The sequence below is a fragment of the Ischnura elegans genome, chromosome 8, assembly GCF_921293095.1.
Source record: "Ischnura elegans chromosome 8, ioIscEleg1.1, whole genome shotgun sequence".
NCBI lineage: Eukaryota > Metazoa > Arthropoda > Insecta > Odonata > Coenagrionidae > Ischnura > Ischnura elegans.
Window position 1 is genome coordinate 50,606,929 of NC_060253.1, and position 24,106 is coordinate 50,631,034.

Genomic DNA, 24,106 nt, shown 5'->3' on the forward strand with positions numbered 1-24,106 from the left:
CTCAGTTTTTTTTTTCAAGGCTTCACGGTCAAGAGAAAGAGGAGACAGGAGATAAATAATTCAAAACTTGACACTAATAATTGGGTCAAAATATACGTGCTCAAGAATTTCGAGAGCAGGTTTATATTTAATATTTTTTTGCGAGAGAGAGGGAAATGAAAGATTGCTGCAGAACGGTCGTACATCAAAGATGACGCGATTCCTAATTTGTAAAAACTGGAGGTTGAATCACTTCGTCCCTCGCCTCTCTGAATCACGGCATAAGTAAATTTTAAAAAATAATAATTTTTCACCAATTCAATCAAGGAATAGGTCGGGCTGGGACCAAATTCATGGCCATAAAGCCACTACTTAACTTGACTAGTAAGTACTCGTAATTTGAGGAGGCGACCACATCAAAGATGACACGATTCCTAATTTATAAAAAAATGGAGATTGAATCATTTCATTCCTCGTCTCACTAGATCACAGCATCAGATAAAATTAAAAAATCAATTTTTACGAATTCGTTCAAATCAGCAGAAAAGCCCGAGCTAGGACCAACATCACGGCAATCAAGTTACTTTGCTCGACTAGTAAGTAAGGTTTCTTGGAAATTTCACTTTTACTTATTCCACTCATTTTTTATGTAACGGGACCTGGGTTTCGTTGAGTTATCATCATCTTCAGGCGTAAATTATGATGTATTTATCTTATTATTGTTACCTAGTTACCTAACGGAGGGAGAGATGAATTTTAAACTTGGACGACAGAATGGGGGAAAAGGATGGGTGAAGATATTCGTTTATCAGATTGCTGTCCTGACTTTCAATAATTTCTAAAATTTCCAACTGCTCTCTGGAGTATAATTCACGGGGGTTGTTGCATAATTTTAAAATAGTCATTTATAAAACGCTCCTATGGCAGTTGCATATTCACTATTAAGCAAAATTACTTTTACTATCTTTCTTATTTTTGTAAGCACTTAAAAGTTCTGTCTTCCTGACTTCGAAGCTTCTTCCTGTCTGCCTCACGTAGGCACCATTGCCATCGCTTCATTTCAACGAATACACTCCACATCTTTCTAATTGTATATCGGATCCTTATATTATACAAGCAGTCTTATAAGAGTGGCATTACGTTTAAAAGCCATGCGAAATTTGTCTCTAGGTAAATTATGAGCCATTTTCATAGAAAGTGCATCGAGGTACTTCACTCTGCACGTCAAAAACGGACTCCAGAATCGGGGAAAAGGTGGGTAAAGATATTCGTTTATCAGATTGCTGTCCTGACTTTAATTTTTTTTTAATTTCAACTGCTCTCTAGTTTTTAAAATTCATCTCTTCCTCCGTTAGGTAACTAGGTAACAATAATAAGATAAACAAATCATAATTCACGCCTGAAGGTGGTGATTACTTATCGAAACCCGGGTCGGGTTATATAAAATACTAGTGGTGTAAGTAATAGCGAATTATCCAAGAAAAAATTTATTCTTAATTACTCCAGAAATACTCTTCACAACTAAAAGTATAAGTTAGACGACAGAGCAATCCAAACTAATCTACGCATATATTTGAAAATTAGTCATTTTTAAGATTTTCGATCCAACCGTTCCGACCGATGTTTTCACCCAACAAAGGCGCTTCGACTTCAATCATAGCATCCATCAGTAGATAATTAGGTAGAAAACGAAAAATAAAAATATACGATTACCAATTTGCATTTATAAACCTTATAATGGAATACCACACGGTGAAGAATGAGTTAGTGGATTTAGTAAGTACGTACTGGTGTTTCGGGGAGGCGACGACCTTTTTACTCATTAAGGCCATGAGGTAAGGGCGAGGACGGAATGATGGAGAAAAACCCGGCGCCCGCATTAGCCTTCTCTGGCCCGCGACGGACGAAACGCTGTACGTGAAAATCCGACCACAAAACACTCAAAGGTCATATGAGGGGCTGAGAGGCCAAGAGAAGCCCAGTGGTTTTCTTTATAAACCGAGTTAGCTACAGAAATTGATGTAAGAAATATGCAAAATCTTGGTGCCCAAGGGATACGAATGAGTCTCTGCTCTGTGCTGACATTACAATCTGGTAATTAATTAATTGTAAGTGATTCGGAAAAATATCCACGAAAGAACCTCAAATCGATAAACAACAATTTTTCCATGGAAAAAAATCATTATTTGTAACACAAATTAATTTATTACTTTGTAATAAAGGGATGCAACATCAATTCTATTTCCTTTTTATAATCAACTTAGTTGATATTTTTGGGTAATCTTAATAATAAACATTGTACTTCATTATTGATGTACCTAATCTTGGCACAGAAAATTTATTTAACATGTTTTTAGGCAAGCTTATAACCCGCAACGAAAACTTTTGAGCAATAACTACAAAATATAAAATTATAATTATTATGACGTAAAAATTTCCACAATTTCAGCTTCCCTTTCAAGTATTCTACCGAAAATGCAATGAGATATGAGTGGGTTGGAAGCCAGGGGGTACAAGTGATTTCTTATTTCTAAACACGGTTAGGTATAGAAAACAAACGAGATCAATTAGATATTTGGTACTGCTTATGATTTTACACTCGATGTCAGCACAGAACTGAGGCTCACTCGTATCCCTTGGCAACCAATTTTTTGTGTATTTCTTCGAAAAATTAACTTTACCTAACTCTGATGAGCAAAAAATCACTTGTACCCCTTGGCTACCACCCAACTCATATACAATACGTTAACGAAACAAAAGAAACACAGTGCTGCGTTTTAATTCCGTCAGGGGAAAAGCATTGAATTGACGTGGTGGAGGTTTTATTTTTTTTCTACAGAACAGCCACAACTTTTGGAGCGTAGACAGATAGGTGTACACACGGTAACCATCCGTAAAACCAGTCATCCTCACGGGGCGACCGCGGAAGCCCATATTACAACCACGTGTGTCCCGCACAATGACGACTGGGCTCGTGAATCCACGGGAAATAATCAGACCCCCACACGCGACACGGCTGCGTTTTATACTGACCACATCCATTCTTCCCTCACCCTCTAAAAGCGTTTTATACATCCCCCGGATACAGTACGTACCTACACGTTTTCCTCTCTTCAATAAAAAGTCCCGGACGCCAAACGAACTCACTCAGCCGCCATTCGCGTCACAAGCGCCGCAAACCAAAACACATAAAAATTGAACAGCGAGGAAAAAAAACGTAAAGAAATAAATAAAACGCGAAACAACTGAAACGCATCACGCGCACCCGTCGCATTTTGGATACGCCCTTGTAGGCCGGGGAAAGAAAAAAAATTCATGAAAATATAAAAAAAAGCTACAAAAAATAGTGGCGTCTGTTGTGATGGAGAAACGGAGAAAAACATAAAAATAAGTATTGTGCTAAAAGAGGAAAGAACTTTATAATTTGGAGGTTTAGGTACGAAAAGAAGAAAAAAGGTTTGCTCATTAAGGAGGCAAATTCGAGATGTGAATCAAATTTAATTTTCATGCAAATTTCGAGCTATGCTCTACCAATAATACCTCATTGGCTAACGTCCACGAAGAAATAGGATTTCTGAGTTATAATTACCGAAAAATAGATTTGAATTCCACATTTAATTGAAGGCTATTACGGTGAAACTTGTCTTAACGTAGAATAAATGCAGTTTAATGTTAAAATGTATGCAACCCTCAATCGAAAAATTGATACAACGTTCACTACACCATAATATTAAAACTACAGTTTCGTCACCAGATTACTTTTCGAATTATAAGTAAATTATAACTGTAGTCGCATCCCCTTGGTAGGCAATATGAAAATAGCGCTACCGTCGGCTAATACAGCGTAAAAAATAAACTTAGAATTGAATGATACACATTCAATTGTATTTTGTGTTTATCAGAATGGATGCCCTGTATGGCTGAAAACATTATTTTAACACTAAGAATGCCTTTAATTTCCATATCCTGACAGTTTTTGAAATAATATTATAAATATTTTAACCATCGCGCAATTAAGAACCCACATTTGTGCTGCACGTTACGTGAGCAATGATGAAGGACCACGACCACGTGGCTCGCACTATGTCGCATCCATGCACGACAATAAAGCACAAAAGTCCACGGGGAGGGGGAGAAAACTCCGTGTGCGAGACACGGAAAGCCAATGAAAGCCAGCAAGGTACAAGATTAGGTAACATGGTGCAATTCAATGTCACCATTTCCATTCATTTCCACCATGCCAGTCGACAGGGTAACAAACCTTTCGGTGCTACACGCACGCATGAGTACACGGCGGGAATTCGAACGTCAATCAGCTCCGACAAAGTTGTTTTTTTAATCCTATTCAACCTCGAAATCCTCGCTCTCCCGCGACTAAATGCTGCAAAAATAATCATGACGGTCGTGGAATGGATTGGAACAGCAATGGGAAGCACATCCAGCACTCTCTAAGCGTACGTTTTAAACGGTGCGACTGAAAACGGATTTCGGGAAAGGACGCTTCCCAATCGTTCAGCTGGGGCTTTTTCACGAAGAATAACTCGTTTAAAACTTACGCCATCAACTGAAAAAATAATTGCGAAAACCGTATTCGATTCGCGGAAGCGAATTCATATTAAAATTGAAAAGAAAATCGAATACTGAAAAAGAAAGCAATATAAGAATTTAATTATACACATTCAATATAATTAGATACTGCGTTTAACCAGATTTGATGTCTTGTATGACGGAAAAGCATTATCTCAATGACGTGAGGGAAAATTATTTGTTTTGAACCATCGGGATTTTGAATTTAGAATCCATATTTCCGGTTTGGTACAAAAAATATTCAAAATCCGAAAAAATAAATGAAAAATGAAAATATGACTGCGTCAATCTGCAATATTTAATTTTAATCATTGTTCTTTTTTTGCCAAATTGTTATTTTTAAGTTTCCTATTCACACAAAAAAATCAGTTTACACCATTACGCAAACTTATGCGCCAATTAAATTTCAAATGTTTTTTTAACTATGTGGTTGGCGTGGTTCAAGGAATCACTTGAATGCAAAGTTGAAAGTACAATATGTTGTAGTGAAATAGTAGACCAGCATTCAAATAGTGACAATTCTTAATCACGAGAAATATCAGTTTGGCGCCAGGATAACTGTTCTTTAAAATCACGCATGATGTTATAGAGTAAAATGAGCACCCAGCGAAAATATTTTTTTAATCAGTATTTATTATAACATATTGTGCACTAAAAGCACTGCGTAGTCACTTAGGACTCACGTGTCATGTTATTACTGCATTATGTGGTACAAATGAAATTCTAAAGTTTGAATAAAACAGTCAATATTCGTCAGTTTAACGCGAGAGGCTTCTAGTAAATTCCAATTTATAAAACCAGAGTATAGTCACGAAATAGTGAGGTGTCTGTACTCACTGAAATCATAGGTAACATTTTACCTGGAATACAATTGCAGGACATACAGTTCAATATAAAGGAGAGAGTCATTCGTTGGAACAAACTGCCCAACATTAAAAAAATGTTGTTTTCTTTACATGGGGCCAAAACTATTCAATTTACTGTCCGATAAAATTTAAAAAATTAAATCCTTAAATAAAATTTTAATATTTGCTAAAGACTGAATTTTCTCTCAAGAAGTGATTGAACATTTATTTTGATGTCAATTCTTTAAAACACTTATGTAATGTTTACCGCATTATTTTTTCGGCATGCATTTTTGTTATTTGATGGTGGCTCAATAGGGTAGTTTCCTTCATCAAAGAAAACGAAAGGCATTGATTGCGATTCGTTACCCACCATTAGTGTATTCATAATACACAAATTATTTGGTTTTTGAAATACCGGTTTAGACGAATGGCAAGGGTCAAATTTTATCCTCATTTGAAAAAGGCCAGATTGGCGCCCATGCGATTCCACTCCGCATGACGTCACAGGGACCTAGTTTCTACACGAGAGGATAGGAGTTATACATCGTCTGAGGTTACCAATGCATGCATGAGGCACAGTGCTCAGGGAAACATGTCTTAATAATCACCTATTAAAACTGGCTAAGTTCGGAAAGTTTTCTTCGTTTGATAAGGTATTAATAATCCTTATTTAAGCCAAGCGCTACCATCCAGCAAGGTACTCAGTTATCCGCTAGCATCCTGCGACGTATCAGCGCTAAGCCTCGCCTCAAGGTCACCTCACCGGGCGGGAGGGGGAACCAGAATACGACGTACGGAGATATTTCCTGGCATTCATACTTAAGCGTCGCGTTTTCGCGCGCTTGAAAATTTTCACTTTTCATTTAATCGCGAAAAATAGATGTTGTCATTTAAAAATCTAAAAGCGTGAAATACGTACTCCAGGAGTAATAATCTTTCGATTAAAGCAATAAAAAAATAATAGGAAACCACCCTATTCTGGTCCTATGACGTTGGAGACCAAGGCTCCTTATCTTTGTTGCCTTTATTATTCAGCTGTAAATCAAAAAATAGGAGTAAATAAAATCGTTAATCAATTATAATACCTATAAATTTTAAGTAAGAAGCTTAAATACTTACTGGAATTTTTTCAGCCAGTATGAAAAGAAACCGAAGCGGTTCTCACGAATTCATTAAAGCAATAATTTTTTTTATTCGTCATCCACTATCCACCAGACAAAGTTAGAAGTAACTTTTTGCAAGAGAAAAATCCTAACCTGTTTTTTTTTAGGACTTAAAATTAGTCCCAATTGAAACGACCTTACATAGAAATTGCTAAAACGCTTTGCCATGGCAAACAACGCATTTGCGCTAATCGAGAAGTAGGGAAGAGTATCGCTGTGTCTCCAAATGGGAGTTTCCCATTAAAAGGTCGCTGGCCAGCAAATCAACTCGGCGGAAATGATCACGGGATCGGATGGGAAATCCAACTACGTACTCCACACAGACCGAATGCACCATGCGTTTATCGCTTAAGCCCATTTAAACGGGAATTCACCTCTGCATTTTTGAAATTCCAGCAATCGAAAGGGTTTCAGAGGACAAAGAGGGGGCTGACAATACGCAGGAAATAAAATTGAAATCCCTTACATTTCGGATGAGGCTGACAAGTTTTCCACATTCCGTACCACGCAGAGGACCCTAGCATAGAAATGACTTGTATACGACTAGCGAAATGGCAGATTTTGCTATGCATTTGAGCAAGGGCGTATCTAGGATTTTTTCTGGGGGCACCAGGCTCTGACAGCCTTCTAAAAGGTCTTCTAATATTCAGGATTAAAAATTACCGGGAAAATAACTATACGATAAATAGGTTTAATTTTAATATAAAAGTATTATTGTGTAAATAATTAAAACTTTTGTATTAGTAAAATATAAAATTTATTGACATTTCGCTACCTTAGTTTGACAAGGTTCTAACTGACCATCAGCTGGTTTTGAGGAAAACCTTGTCAAAGTTTTAAACTGCTCTATTTCTATTATTAATAGGAATTTATTTTTGATTTTTGGCACATACACTAGTGATCCACTAGATACACTAGTAATTATTACTTTAAGAAAATATGTTATTTATTTTATTTTTTTACATGTTTATATGAGTATTAAAATAAGTAAAATGCAGTTAGAACCTTGTCACACCAAATATTAGTTTTTTCTCCTTGCAGTTGGAACTTTGTCACTGTTCTAAATCTGTTATTATTTTACATAGAGGAATAAAAACCGGTGCAACACATAGAGAAACATAAACTTAGTTATCTTGAGTGAAAACACCAAATTTTGCAAAAATGTCAGTTAGAACCTTGTCAAACCAAGGTAGCGATTTGTATTAAAAATCTAGTATATTTTTTAGTGTCTGGGGGTCACGTGCCCCCCTTTAATCCGCCTATGCATTTTGGTGCCAAGAAAACTTTTACAAAGGAGGCTTAGTCGCCTTTCAATGGTGAGCACCAGGGGACACTCAAAGATAACCGGACGAAATTTTTTTAAATTTCAGAATTTATTTTTTTGTGTTACAAAGGTTTATCACATTCGAAGCACTCTTCCATTAACCCTGATATATTGGCTCAAACGTTTTTTTTTCACTGTGCGAAACACCTTTGGTACACGTCTTTTCCGATGCCTTGCAGCGCCGCCTTCGATTCTCTTTTTCATCTCCGGAACATCATCAAAACGTTTCCCTTTCATCACCCATCCGGGGGAACAAATAGAAATCACATGGTGCGAGATCTGTGTTGATTAGAGTGGGTGAGGAAGAGGTGTCATACGGTTTTTTGCCAAAAACGGTTTGACCAGGAGTCAACTAGCGGGGGATGAACTTCTTCGCGATTCGTCTCATTTGCAAATCTTCAGCTAAAATGCGCAGCAAAGAACTCGGCGAAAGATCAGAATGTTCAGCGAGTTCATCAAAAGTACGGATCCTATCCTCTTACTCTAGGGTACGAGTGTTCTCACACGCCCAATTGTATTAGGGCTCAACTATGTGGAAGTTAATACTCGAAAATGAAAAGGAGACTTCGTTGATTTCCACTAATTTATTTTGTCCTTACGATATGTTTCGAACCGTAGAGGTCATTATCAAGTACCTTGTAGTAGTAGGTACTTGATAATGACCTCTATGGTTCGAAACATGTCGTAAGGACAAAATAAATTAGTGGAAATCAACGAAGTCTCCTTTTCATTTTCGTTTTTCACACGTCTTCATCAGTTCTGGACTCGAAGAGGGTGAATTGTAACCCATATAGTGGTAGAGCGACGCGCGCAGCCATTCCCGTCCGGTTATTTTTGGATCCCCCCCGATAAGGTTAAAAACGCTCCAATACATTGCATTTCATTTTGACGTGCGTCTAATTATTCCTCTCAGGTCCGTGCTGGGCCGCCGGGTCACCGGGACGTATTCCGGTGCGCCCTTCAGCCTGGAAATCTTTGGCGCCCTCCTGTTCTGAAACTCACAAATTTTACAGCCAGGATACCAACAATGAGCAGTTAACTTGATTTCAATTATGTCTCATTTAACAGCATAAAGGCCGTTTTACACGGGGCACGGAATTGCGCAGGTTAGAGCTGCATTTATTTCTAAAATGGCGTGGAATTGCACGAATGTATGAACGAAATTAGAACGGGCTATTTTGCCGTCTCGCATCCACGAATTCTCGCATGTGTTCTAGCAATTCACCGCTTTACACGACGCCATTTTGATTGCGCCTTCGCACGTACGTCAGATTGCTCAATTCCGTGTACCGTGTAACACGGCCTTAATAAAAACCGTCTTAAGTAAAGAAAGTAATAATTAAAATTAATATTATTCAATCTGGTGAGATTCAATTCAATCTCAAAAGGGTAAGGATTGAAATTTCAAAATTTATTTATTATATTCCGCAGGGGCGCAGCTAGGAGTTAAAGCTAGGGGGGGTTTAGATGAAACTAATCCCGGAGTGTGAGGGGGTTTGGAATACCCACCAGGATAAGTGGCAGGTGCGAGATTAATAAATTGCGGAATTTTAAGATAAATGGTTCAAAATGGTGAGTTTTACGGCTTTCTTAGGGATAGTTTATTGATCTTTCACTATTCTATTTGTAATATCAATCCAATCAAGTAAAATGGAAAACTTAAAAATTTCTCTGAGCTCTTGGGAGGGGGGGGTTTATGCCCCAAACCCCCCCCCCCTCGCTGCGCCACTGATATTCCGCACCCCCAGACCCTCTGGCCATGGCCGTCCACCGCCTTAATAAGGGGTCCAGCACGGGCCTGCTCTGGCCCATTGATGTTTGAATTTCCCACGCCACGCGATACATGTGGCTGTGTTCATGGAAGACGGTGCTACCCACCTGCTCTCCCATGATCCTTACTCTAAGGTGGAAAGGGAGTTTATTCAAATCGTATTTTTTTGCCAATTATTATAAAACGATGAATAGAGAGTGAGCCTTGAGTTCGTCTCTAGCCCAAACTACGATGAATAGTTATACAAGAAGGAGAAATTATATTTATTAGTTGTGGCTACGTATAGAAATATCGGCAAAATTATAATCAATCTAATGACAATTCTATCAATCAATCTAATGAAGAATTCTTTATCTACTTGGTGTAAGGAATAAATGTTTTTAACAACCATAGTTCTTTTCCATTTCTCCTTACAAGAAAATTTCTTCCGTGGTGCAACGGAGTACTTTTTATCCTTCTAAAGTAAAGTAAGTTCATCTTTAGAGCAAACTGCAATGATACGATGAAGATAAAACCAACAGTTGTATCATTCCGAAAAATACCTCAGTTCGTATTCATTCATCTGTATGTACTAATGCTGCACCGTGAAGGTAAATAATACTATATAAATTCAGCGTGATTAATAAAGCCAATATAATTTCCTCACAAGCAGCTGTATACAGGAAGAAAATAATTAGTTTTAAAAGTTGATAAATGCCATACCTTGGTAGTTTCCTTGGATTTGGAGCCATTCCACTCTTTCCTCGTGAAAGAACCCGAATCCTAATATCTGAGTATCGTTCGGTATGTTATTCCTCTTCTGTAAATCTCACAACAAGCTACACAATGTAACAGCCACCACAGGATGCTTCGCCACGTACACACCATAGACCACACGAAAACATTATACCATGCGCTGACCTAGTGATCCCCAAATTCAAATACTTTCTCACTCCACATAAACCAATGCACTACTTCACAATTCACTACGAACAATTTACGTGTTTTAGATGCATAAATCACTTCCTTGATGTTTTTTTTTTAATGGGAATAATTACTTCACGAGACGGAGAAGACATGCCACTCAAATATAAATTTCAATACTCTCCTCACATGGCTGTCTAGCAACTGAACTTATTCTGAGACGCTTCGCACCGATCCGAAATTTTCTTCACCCTCAACCCTGAATTGCGTCATGCCGTTGGCCTATATACACTGCCTCTTCCTACCGTTGGTATGTACATGACTACAATCCACCACCAGCTTTTTGTCCCTTAATAAATACGTCTGGTTGAGCGGGAATGATGCATCGTGTTAACTGCCCTTGTGAATGTTAGCAATTATTCATGATGACATCGTACGGAATCGAGACTTGTGTCTTCCCTTTGTACAATAGGAAGCGAGGGATAAAAGGCCAGCCCTCGCAGCGGCATACGATAGATTCGACTCAAAACTAAAAGTATAAGGTTAGACGAGGACTCATAAATCTATACGAAAAAATACCGGTCACCATTTTTCGCCATCAGCTGAGGCATAGTCGCCCGTGAGACATACCATAAGGGCTGAGTACTACATGTGGAAAGAACTTCGGCCCATTTGGTCAAACCGGTAGAGCTAAAAGGAAAATTCTGATGTAAGAGGCACGGATTTTAAAGCACGAGGATTCTCAACTAAGTTGCCACTCATCGCGAATTTACACGGCTTTACAAAAGTGGCAAAACAATCCGATTTTCATGGGGAGATACGCTGATAATAGGGATATTAACCAAAACTTTTGTTCGAGATGATATAATCTATTAGCCCTCCGTCAGTCGCGTCACATTTTCGATCGCAATTTGTCGCGCGGCGTCTCACAGACGCCATTATGGAATGGTTAAAGAAAATACATGCCAGTAGATATAACTGTTTTGCCTACAAAAAATTATAATTGCCATTCGTATAATATATAATTTCATGCATGGGCATCAAATATATGCATGATAATTATGGATATATTAATATTAATAAAATACTCAATAAACATTCTTTTACAGTTTTATTACATGTAAATAATGTTAACATGTTAACTATCATAAATGTGTAGCAAAAAGGCGCGTACCCCAAATTTAATGCTCTAAATAGTTGTTTATAATGTTTTTTTAATTATTAAACGTTTTAAAAAACTTTGCCATGAATATCGCGAAGGAATTAGCTTAAAACGTATTGTACCTCAAGTTGTCGCATGTCGTTTACCGGACGCCAAAAGCAACAAAATATTCGTATTCATGCAAGAAATGCGACGAAACATAAAATCATATTGGTGACTAATTCAGAAGTATGGAGTAATAAGATACAAGGAAGGACAGTTTCCTAACTTTGAAAACACCATGTGGGTAAAGAAAAGAAAATAGCGACCAAAGGAGGGTTAAAATTTATTTCCCTTCCACCCTATTCCTCGCGATTTCAGGAACTCTCACCCAAATGGAATGGGAATAAACTGACCAGTCAGCACTCATCGCCGGAATACGACCGTATGGAAAACCATTAAAAATGCGTCACAAGTAACAATATAAACGAAGCTTCTACAGGATACAAAAAGGGTCTCATTTTCATGTTGATTCATTTTCGAGCATCAATATCAAAAAAGGAAACCCTCTGGACTAAGTTTTTTTCTGGTAAGAAAAAAAATAACTTGACAGAATAAAATCCAAAACAATTCACTGCAGAAACAAGTAGCTTTGAGTACGAGGTAAGAAAAAAAGGCTAGACAGAATAAAGCACTGCAGAAGCAAGTGAATTGTTCGGTAAAACCCACCCCGAATTTCACTCTAAGAAAATAGATTGGTGGTGTAACTGGCTAACACACCTGACCGGCAATCGGGAGATCCGGGTTTGAATCCCGGCTAAGTCAAATATTTTTTCATGTCGAGCTTCAACCTTTGGTGTATTTTCCAAAATAATGCACTCTCACCAAGATTTAGAAAGCTTCCTATCTCTCATTGATCGTGGAAAAAAATACATTCTGAATCTTTCTGTTCTACAGTCTATCTCTCTTATTTTATTTAGATGATCTGATCTTCCGTAGCATGTTGGCGTCCGATATAGTGTGCCGAAGGGAAGCTGTGGTTCAGTATGATTCTAACCGGTCCATTCATTCAAAAGAGAAGTATGAATGACGTCGAAGCGTTTAAAACTCTTTAGGGTGAATGTATATCGTGGTGACACTACGTCTAGCATGTGTTTTTCGTTACCACGTTTTAATATCGAGAAGAGTTAACACGTTGCCAACCGAGGTATTCGTATTCATTTTAACCTTCCGATCCGGGTGTTTTTTAAAGCTGACCAAACAAACATCAGAAAAAATGCCATAACTGTGTGATGCCTAACTATGTGCCAATATGCGCGAACTGCCTTTGATTTAAACATGGTTAAAGATCTAATGTTTTAAATATAACTTTACCTTATCAAGCACGATACGTCCATTCGTGATAAGTTACAAGCAATATCTGTAAAATTACTTACTAATAAATACTTATAAAATCCTTTTTTTAAATAAAGTATGATTTAAAATATTTTTAGTCGACGCGTCTAAATAACGAGAGTTCTTCACTAACTCTTTAAGTCCTTTTCCCAACACTTTCCCCAGGTATGGAACACTCGGGAAAAAATTTGTTTGGTAAAATCGAAAATAATAGGCCATAAGCAATATTAAAGCTCAGCGTAAAATAGCATATTGCACTCCTGAATAAGATAAATCAAGTTTATTATGATTATTTTACGGTGACTGTCATTAATATCCTAAACATATGGAATTCTGGCGGATTCTGTTTTCATTTTCACTTGCTACATGGCAACAAATTCAACATAAGGTTGTACCCTGATCCTCGCCCCATTCCTTAACTCGCGCTACGTCATTGAGCTCCGCGCAAATTTTGATCAAAATCCGAGAGCCAAAACGAGAATCGCCTTAGAAATACATACTAGGGAATCAAAAAGTAAGCTATGCTGTTAGAATTTCCCAAGTCACCAATGATATGCCATAATCGCCATGCGTGTACATCTTAAACTGATTGATTAATTTTGAATCGTGGCAATAATTTAAAATTATGGAGAGGATAATTAATGAAGGACTTGCCTTAAAAGTTGCCTTAATTATTAATTATTATATGAGCTAAAAACACGAGGAAATCAGCATAAAAATTGGATGAAGGAAACCGCACATTAAATTAAGCATTATTTTAGTAACACGAGCATTCTGAGAACGACATCGCCGCAGACAATCCATTATTCGAAATGTTTCTGCGACATGAGTATATGAACGATGCGATCGAGTGGATTGCGATAAATCATTCAACATCGGCTTATCTGGCCAAAGTTGAGTGTTTTTTTTACCTTTTTATCCCAAATGACCTCCCGTCGCAGTCTATGATCAGAATTCAAATGTCGCGGTTAACTCCGACTGAACGACGCGATCCTAAGATGTTTTTTACTTCCGATCTTAGACCATTTAAGTAAGTAGACGTGCCATTCAGGCGGAACGCTGTGGCCAACATCGCACGGCGGGGAAGTGAGTGGGATGAGGGAGCGTGACGTCACGGTTGGGACTGCAGACGATATTCCGTATGCGCGCTTGAGATATTTTAACGCTCATTCGCTGCAAAGTCGCCGAAAAGTGACGATATTGGGCACGCAAAATGATTATACATTTAATAAATATATTTTTACGATGAACTAAGGCATTTTATAGCCTTGACTGTGCGCAAAAAGCTAAATAAATCAAGATGAAGCTAGAAGCGATCGTATTAAATAAATTGATTAAGAATGTCATATGTAAACATGGGCGTACCCAGCGAAGGCCAGGGGGAGCAGCTGTCCCCCTAGAAGCAAAAATCGCAAAATTCTTTAAGCAAAATCAGTACTGAATTGGAACGAAAGTATTCAACAAATTTTCTTCAAACCAACGGAAAATGATATGTATTAGTATAAGTTAAGTATCTGAAATAAAACTATTTTTTCAAGGAAATGATCTCATAAACTAATAAAGCGCTGTTATAATGTTCTTCATTCATCTTTTCCATGCTAAAATGTCTCAACTTGGCTTGCCCCCCCCCCTCCTAGAACATGGCTTCCCCCCCTAGACCATGACTTTCCTCCCCCTAGACCATACCTTTTCACCCCCTCTAGGTAAAAAGAAGGGGTCCTGGCAAGTATCTCGTAATTTTTTCCGCAAAAACCAGTTTATTGCGATCTCGGTAATCTTCAATAAAAATAATTAAACAAATCGTTTTATTTATAAGCCCAGTACAATGAAGCCTAGATTAACGTATTTACACTGAAAATACGCATTTTGAAAAATCCTACGTGAGATTAGAAAGAAGGCGTGGAGCAAAATCCCACGATATCTCACAAAGGATGAAGGGAGGGGTCCATAAAAAGGCAAAATTATTTTAGAAATATTGCTTATTACTAGTAGATTAACCTAACGGTGACATTCCTAGAAAATGAATATTAAGACTGTACCAGCGGTCGTGTGTCATTTTTAACCCGTAATTTTAGTAACTTTGCATAGAGCAATATTCATGAAAATTGGCACACTAATATGGGGAAAGGTGCTAAGTTTTGTTGAGTTTAAGCAAAATTTTACAATTTTGACCTTTTGACCCCACAATGTGGGTCCAAACCAAAAATTTTAATTTGCCTTATGTGGTTTTAATGTAAAAAATCGAGATTGAAAAATGTCTGAATTTCATTGACCAAAATGTCAATTGTTGGGTTTTCTGACGCAAGAAACCCAAAAAAAAAACACTTTCATTTACGAAAATTCAACCGTTGACCCAGTAAGGTCACCGTCAAGGTCGTAAGGGTGGCAAAAAGAATGGCATTCCAACAAAGGTGTCGATCCATGGATTGTATAGGGCACTCAGGTCATTGGTATTGTCCAAATACCCGTATTATTCACTAATTGACCTCCAAGGTTAATACGGAGGTCAAAGTCCATAGAGGTAAACGTCCGGCCATCGTGACACCCAGGTATCGAACCATATGTTTTGAAGGGTGCCAAAGTCGATTTTTCAGTTAATAGATCCGTATTGTTGATTTGTTGACCACCGAGGTCTCAATGGGGGTCAAAGGTCATAGAGTTAAATGTCTGGCCATCATGACAACCAACGTGTCAAACCATAGGTTTTGAAGGGTCCCAAAGTCGGTTACGCAGTTCATTCATCCGTACAACAATTTATTTTGACCTCCGAAAGTCATAATACGGGTCAAAGGTCATAGAGATTTTAGTCGACCGCTTTGACTTTCTGACCGCTTTTGATTCCGATATTTTAAACTTCATTCGCTACTTCGATTACCAAAATTTTATCTCCCTCAATAACTTCAATAGCATTTTAAAAAAGGTGATTGTTTGTTTTTAAACTCTAGCTAAATTTGAGGATTCTTTTTTCAAAACTCTCTTCTACAATTCTAGGCCATTAAGCCTGATATAGAAAGTAGGAATTCATGGGGTGGTATAATTTAAAAATTCCATCTACAGCTGACGAAAGAGGTAACTAGCGCGTTTTACTGTAACCAAGTATTTTCTTATACATGCGACTTCCGCATTTTCACAAAATTCGTTCAGCATTTGAAGACGCACAGTGTAATGTAGAAATATAAATATATTTTAATGACAATATTTTCCACATCTGCGGGCAACAAAACAGCAGCTGTTTGAACGGCCTTATGTATCATGTGCGCTGCAAAACCGATTTGATAACTTGTGATGTACAGACCTTAGATCTGAAGGAATGACTATAAAAAATAGAATGGAAATACATCCTTCTGCTAATGCTAGTTTCTTTTCTTCGTTTTCATAAATTGTTTTTACTTAAAATTTCTGTATTTTGGAGGAAGATAGAGCAGTATTTAAATATCTTTTATGGTCTTGCGTCTCCAAGTGCTTCGAAATATCATACTGCCGTGAAAAATAGAAATTTATCCGTTACATTTCACACATTTGACAGAGTAATCGCGTCTGGATTTTTTTAATAAAATGAGATTCACTTCTTAGATGATCTTTGAATCCACATCCTCTTTTCTTACGTATTGTGACAAGAATATAAAAAATTATGTCGTAAATTGTTTAAAAAAATTTAATTGAAAACTCTGTAAGTACATACGTACAAAATTACATAAAAATATTTAAAAAGTTATTCAATATATTAAATATAATTGATTGTTATAAAGCAAATTTATTTTTAAAATTATTTTAATCCAATCCTCTCTTTCTTTCTAATTATAAATATGTTAATAGGTATTATTTATTCCCAGAATTTTCCGTAGCGTACGTAAATCGTAGGTGTCACTTGCAAAGCCGGCGCTAGACCTTTTTCCACCATCGCAAAATATATATAACACGAGAGTTGTCTGCTAAATAAAAAATTATGCATTTATGAAATAACTAAATTACTTAACTAAATAATATGAATGCTGATTTGTTGACATCCCTTTTTAGTAGCGCTAGCGCGCAGCTCAATTTGCATCGCATAATTGACCGTTTAAAAATTACTATATGCGAAGGCGTTGCCGCGTTACTTCGTGGATGACCGGCAAATTCTTTACACCATGACCCTTTTCCTCTCTAAAATTCCCCCCGTTTACAACTTTTGTACAAGATTTCATGTTTTTATAACGATGTTCCGAATGAAGCTAGATCGCTAACGAGATAAGAAAAAAATCTGCGGAAGTTTACAAAGGGCTTTGTCTTCATTTTACTGCCACAATATTTTTTCGTCGCTGCCAATGCCGAAAAATGCCACTGTCCATTAATTGTAAGTTCACCAACCCAACCATGGCTGAGAGAATACTTGTCATACATAACGCAATAAATATTAGTACTTTTAATTGAAAAATCGCGAAGAAAATGGTCAAAATACCGCAGTGATACAGTGAATCCCCATTCGTAGCCATGCGCTACGACGATGAGCGTCCCAACCGTGACGTCACGCCGCTTTAAAAGTGGGTGGGGAAGGAAGGGAGCGGAGGGGAGATGTTGGCCACACGGCGAGACATGGGTAGGGGTGGGGAATGGCGGGTCTAGTTCTTATATGGTCTAAGCTTCCGATCAAATAATTACAGCAATGCATATTTTGCTGATATACGCACAAGCTACCTATACTCATGAACAAAAGTCAAGAATACACTACATGTATGCGAGGTATTGCAGAAATATCTTAAAAGACGTCAAAACTGTACGTGAGCAACGAAATGTAGAGGTGCATTCTTTGAAATATAAAAACTCTGTCCAGAGACATTCCATGGTAATAAATGTCAAAATACGAAGCATCTTAATGAGATGAAAATGATGGCAATTACATTTCCTTGTAGTTAAACTAACAGCGAAATTAACGCATAAAATAACTTGTGTAGCTTCCATCACAACGGCCACACCGGCTTCAAATCACAAATCAATAACAGACGAGACACTTAGACGCGAACCATGGTCCTCAAATGAAGCCGCAAAGGTGATATAGTGACATCACAACCGAATACATTCTTAAAGTTAAAAAACATGGCGAAAAAATGACCGAGAAACACCAGAAAAACTAATTCGAGAAGCAAAACTATGAACGTTACGTATTCTAATACGTCACAACTACCCATTCTCCGACACGGAAGCAGAGTGGCGCAGTGGAAGCGTGCTGGGCCCATAACCCAGAGGTCCGTGGATCGAAACCACGCTCTGCTAACTTTTTTTTCCTTTTGTTTCTCGAATATTTTTCACTTTTATGGATTATGCCAGCTCACAATCTTCATCGATCTCGTTAGCCGTTATTTTTTCACAATGGAGACCGCAAAATTTTTACCACCTCATTGATGAGCTCAGATTTCTTATTTTTGTCCTTCAAAACGTGTTCATTGAGAGCAGGCTACTGAAAATTTATAAGGGTAGTACTACTTAAGCGTATCGATGAATATCTTCAAAGCACCTCTTACGCTAACGTGTAACAGCAAAGGAAAAGTTATGTGGACGATTCATGCCTCCAGCTTAAAAGCGAAATAAATTAGTAGCATGCTGGAGGAAAATGGAAAACTCCATTTCGAGGATTAAATGTTTTCGGTTCACAGATTCATATATTTACAGTCTTGCAGCCATCATGCAATCAACTGCTTGACTTAGCCAAGAGAAGTTAGCTTTAATAATTGTAACTACGTAAGGAGAAAACGGCAAAATTATAATTCATCAAATGATAATAGGAATGAAAATTGTACAAGTAAATTTCTTCCATGCTACTGCATATCCACTACAAATTTTCAGCCATCAAGTGAACGAGTGAGGAAGTAAAATAGTAAATAAGTTTCATCATATGTTGGATGAAAAAAAAAATGGAAAAATGAAATTACGTAAGCAACAATTTTTTCAAAAATAAAATTTGTAAACTTCGATCAAGGATATCACCATCAATGAAAATAAGGACTTCATTCCATATTTAAGCAAAAATGTTCAGAAAATAATAAGGAATTAGGAAAAGGGCAAAATCCTACCTATTTGGAGAAAAATTTACAACACCCTTTTTGACGTTCTATAATTAATAAATTAATTCCAAATAAAATATTTAAACAGGAAATAACATTTTGTGAAATTCGTGGAAATAAACAATCAAAAGGCAGATTATATAAGATTTCAAAACAATGTTGATGGTTATTACTATATTGGTTGTAACACTTTTTATCGTACTGGCCTCTTTCCCGAGCTTAATATCCGCCCATGTTACCCTCTGCAGTTTTAATTAGCGGGACATATATTTTTGGGTTAATATAATATCCAGCAAGTCTATCTGAAATGAAAAAAGCAACTTTTTTTACGACTTACAGTCTCCATAATTCCGTTTTGGGAAGTATAAATATGATTTTTCATGCAAGTATATGAAGAGGTCATTTATTTATTCAATGCAAGGATTGCTAAGTCATTGATTAATAAGGAAAATTGTTATGATTATTTGCTTTTCACCTGGTAGATGTTTTTACAGTGATATCGCCCATGCGTGGAGTATACAAAAATTGGGCATTGGGCAGAGATGCTCGCAAGAGAAGCATTCTTTCTGTCATAACACCCAAGCCAGTAATAAGTGTGTCAGCGAATGAGAGAGGCTGTTCCCGAGTCTGTACAAGCAAACCTTTACCCCGAGCGATTTCCAAATAACCACTGCCTTGCTCATAAAAGATCATATCTGGTCAACAATTATAAGATTGGTTTGAAGTAGCTCTCGACTCAATTCTCCTATCAGCCAATCTTTTCACACCTGCGTATTCATTCTTTTTCACATATTACTTTACCTGTTCCATATATTTTGTTCGGGGTCATCCTTTTCCGTTCTTGTCATCCACTCGTTCCTCGACGATAGTCTTCGTCAGGCCAAAATGTTTCAAGATGTGGCCTATAAGGTTGTACCTTCTTCTTATTAAGGTTTTCATGAGGCTTCTCTTTTCTCCTATAAAGTAAGTTGGGTAGGTGCGACTCCTATGCATGTTGCTCATAAAACATCCCATTAAATATGCTAAAAAATTCCAATGTTTGTGGAAAGACATTTGCGTAAATAAATACAAATATTTGTTTCCTTCCCAAACAACTTTTCGAAAATTCCAATCTCTCGGTCTTTACACCGTGCAAGTTACGGTCATCAACAAACATATCATACAGTAGTATTTTTCCATCGGTTGAAACGGCAGAAAATCAGCTGAATCAGGAGCTCATCATTATAATTGCTTCGGAGGGAGGAGAGATATATGATAGCCTAAGAGAAGTACTGACCGTTTCAAAATTGAAGTGACTGTAGTTTGAAAGCTAACATCCTAGTCACAAATTTAATGAAATGTGCGACAGAAAAATAGATTATTCTCTTCATAATTTATCGGACTAACGGTAGGATACGAATATAATAAAATATTTCCACGGCCACCCTTGTTTACTTGGTGCTAACAAGGTTGCCATCAGTTTGGTATTCACAGTGTAAATGTAGTATGGTCTAAATCACAGCACTTATGGGTGACGCAATAGTGTATTATTGAGGAACAACGTTCAAGAATGGATTGATTCCTTAACGTGGTACGCTATTTGCAATATTTGTGCTAGGTTTCTATATATCCCTCCTGTAGGCACGCGAATGGCAAATTTCCACATATTTAAGTCTCTGAGCTCTCCGTTTGGCGGCGTTATTATTAGGAATACCCCCCGCGATTGCAGAAATTATTAATAATGCAATAAAAAAATTAATCATTGTCATTTTTCCTCGATAGGAACAAGTGGACCCACCTTAAGCGACAAAAAAAGCTCAATCACCATCGTATGAGCACATAATGAAATAACTATTGATTAGAAATAATTTACATGCCATCAGTCTACACAGAAATCACGGGCATACCCAGAATCAAAACTAGGGCGGGCAAAACTAGCCGTTGTCGTTCAAGTTGTAACTTTTTTGTACAGAAAAGGTTAATGTAACCAAGATTTTAAGGAAATTATGACAGCAATTTATTAGTTTTTATAATTATGCATTTTCTTGAAAAATGATTTTTTATTTTAGTAACACGTCTTATACTAATATCATACCTTTCTTCAAAGGGAAAATTTGTTCATAACTTTTGCTTTGAACTAAATTTATTTTCGCTTCTAGAGGGGGGGGCAGTTGCCCACCCTTCCCCCCGCTGGGTATGCCCATGGCAGAAATCAACGTGTTTAAGTATGGTGTATTCCGCTTTAAAATCGAACGAGCGCGCGGTCTTTGATGTATTAAACTTAAAAACCTGTGTGACAGAATTATGGGACGGATGGTAAATTTATTAATTTATTTCACAGTTCAAACCAACGTAGCCAACCGTGTACTCGGTTACCTCGGGAACGCACAGCAATGACGCGTGGTCCCACTAACCTTTACGAGACGACTGGCGGCGTCTCTTTTTGGAATTCTTTGAAAAAGTAATGAACCCTTTCCCCTACACATCTCCACGAAAGGCAGGCTTTCCCCTTGTCCGTCCACACCGATGTTCGCTATTATGCGCGTCGCACGGAGACAGATGAAGCGACCCGTTCTTCCACTCTTGTCTTTTTAAGGCAAGTAAACGAGTTCCTAACCATCCCACACCACTGGGTCAAGTCCTCCCCCTGTATTCGTGGAGGCCGTTTCATTGCGTACACTTGCCTCCGTCACGTGAAGTTAAAGATTAAAAATATTTACAATTTTAAATTTACCGTTTAACTGCAGTGAACTACTCACTTCTTATCGTTCCTTTTTGAAGAATTTCAGTTCTTTTTAGTTACTAGTCACAAATAAGACGGCCGGTGACTTCAAGTCTTTCAGGTAAATTTCAATGAGAAAGGTCAGCAAATTAATCATAAATCAAATAAGCAAATATGCAATAACTATAACTTTGTAGCAAAGAGATTAAAAGCATCAATAGATATGGTCACCGAAAAAATAATAACTTGATTAAACGTGAATGACTTAATTTAACGTGGTCACAATATAACGCTTAATTTTAAATATCCAAATTAATAAGTAATGCTTTTGATAGGAAATGTATGAAGCAATGTAGCAATATTTCTTCATATTACTTTCTTATTGGTTAAGTATAACTATATGGATGAATTATGCATGCTTAACTGTTTACAAGGTTCCTCGAAGAATTGCCAAAATTGTATTTAATAGCTAAAAACTTTTGATATCAGCAGCAAGATAATTCTTGCTTTTGTACATACCTTACTGATGAAATTATTAATATGATTTAAAATAAAATAATATAATGGATGTAAGCATAGGTGGAATGGAATCAGGAAGATCTTCAGGCAGTCGGAATAGTGATGTAAGTGGTCGCTTAGACAATATTGATAAGAATTTGTGTGAAATCACGCATAGCATTAATTTCATGAGTGCACGGTATGATGAGTTGTGTGAAAATATTAGGGTGGTCAAGGAACTCAAAGACATTATTTTTGATTTGAGAGATGAGTTAAATTGTAAAAATAAAGTGATTGATGATTTAAAAATTAGAGTGAATGAGCTGGAGCAAAACGCAATGATGGATAAGGTGGAAGTAGTAGGGATAGATTTAAATTATGTAGATACTTCTCCAATTGAATTAGTTAATAAGATAGCGAAATCGATTAAAATAGATAATCACAAAGATGATGATGTTCGAGATGCCTTTTTCGTAAATAATAAGTCCCCAAACAAAAAGTCTAAGCTGGTTATCTCCTTTACAAATAAAAAGGTTAAAGATGCATGGATAGATAAAAGAAAAGGGTTGGATAACAAAGATATTACTGAAGGGAAAATTAGTGGGAAAATTTTTATAAATGAAGCACTCACAGGTTATTATAAAAATCTCCTGTGGAAAACTAAGGAAAAGAGTAAAGAGAAAGGTTTTAGGTATGTTTGGGTCAAATTTGGAAAAATACTAGTAAAAAAAGATGAACATTCTCAAATCATCAGAATAAGGTCAGAAGATGACTTAAATAAATTTTGAAATTGCTAAAAACTTGTGTGAATATAACTTTTTTTTAAATACTAAGTATAAGAATGGATTTGTTTTCTATCATAGATGATGATTACAGAGAATGTCATACGTATAATTTATCTGAAAGTTCAAAAATAGTTAAGACTTATGATGAAATGTGTTTACACTTGAATATACGAAGTCTCCGAAAAAATTTCAATGACTTAATTATTCTTTTGCATCAAATTAATATGAATAACAAAGTTGGAGTTGTGGTTTTAACGGAAGTTAATATAAAGGAAGAAGAAGTTGAGAACTTCCAAATACCGGGCTATGAAATGATATTTAAACTTAGAAATTTTGGTAGAGGAGGTGGCGTGTTAATCTATGTCTCTAATGATAAAATTTATCATTGTATTTCGGTTAATAGTATTTCTTATGAAGCGATCTCTTGTGTTGTAAATATATTAGGAGTAGATATAACTGTTATGGGACTGTGTCGACCACCTAACCTCAAATTTAAAGATTTTTTAGAGGAATTTTTTGAAGAAATTATTAATTTACGAACTAGAGATGTACTTATATGTGGAGATTTCAATATTAATTTCATGTCCAATCTTGGCACAGATATTAATGTTTACAAAGATGCATTAGCTCAAAGAGGATATATACAATTAATTAAAGAAAATACTAGAGAGGTGATAGTAGATGGAAATTTAGTTTCCTCATGCATTGACCATATACTCTACCGAGGGAATGCCTTTCATTGTGATGGGGTGATATTTCAGACTTGCATATCGGATCATTATGCTGTAGCAGTTGGTATGGTTAAAAAAGATAATTTTCCCTCATTGAAATTGACTACTTTAAATAATACAATTTCTGAAACGTATGTTTGTGAAAGAACGGTGAAACAGCTGATTTCAAGCCTTGATTTAAACGATCTTCAAATGTTAGATTCGCAATCTCCTAATGATATATATCTAGAATTATCACGTCT

The 24,106-nt window shown here is 36.8% G+C and overlaps 1 non-coding gene across 1 annotated transcript; it reads left to right on the plus strand.

Moving 5' to 3' along the window:
- The first annotated feature begins 18,289 nt into the window (after positions 1-18,289).
- Positions 18,290-18,361, plus strand: Trnam-cau. Its single transcript has one exon. It is a non-coding gene; the product is annotated as a tRNA-Met (tRNA).
- Positions 18,362-24,106: the final 5,745 nt, after the last annotated feature.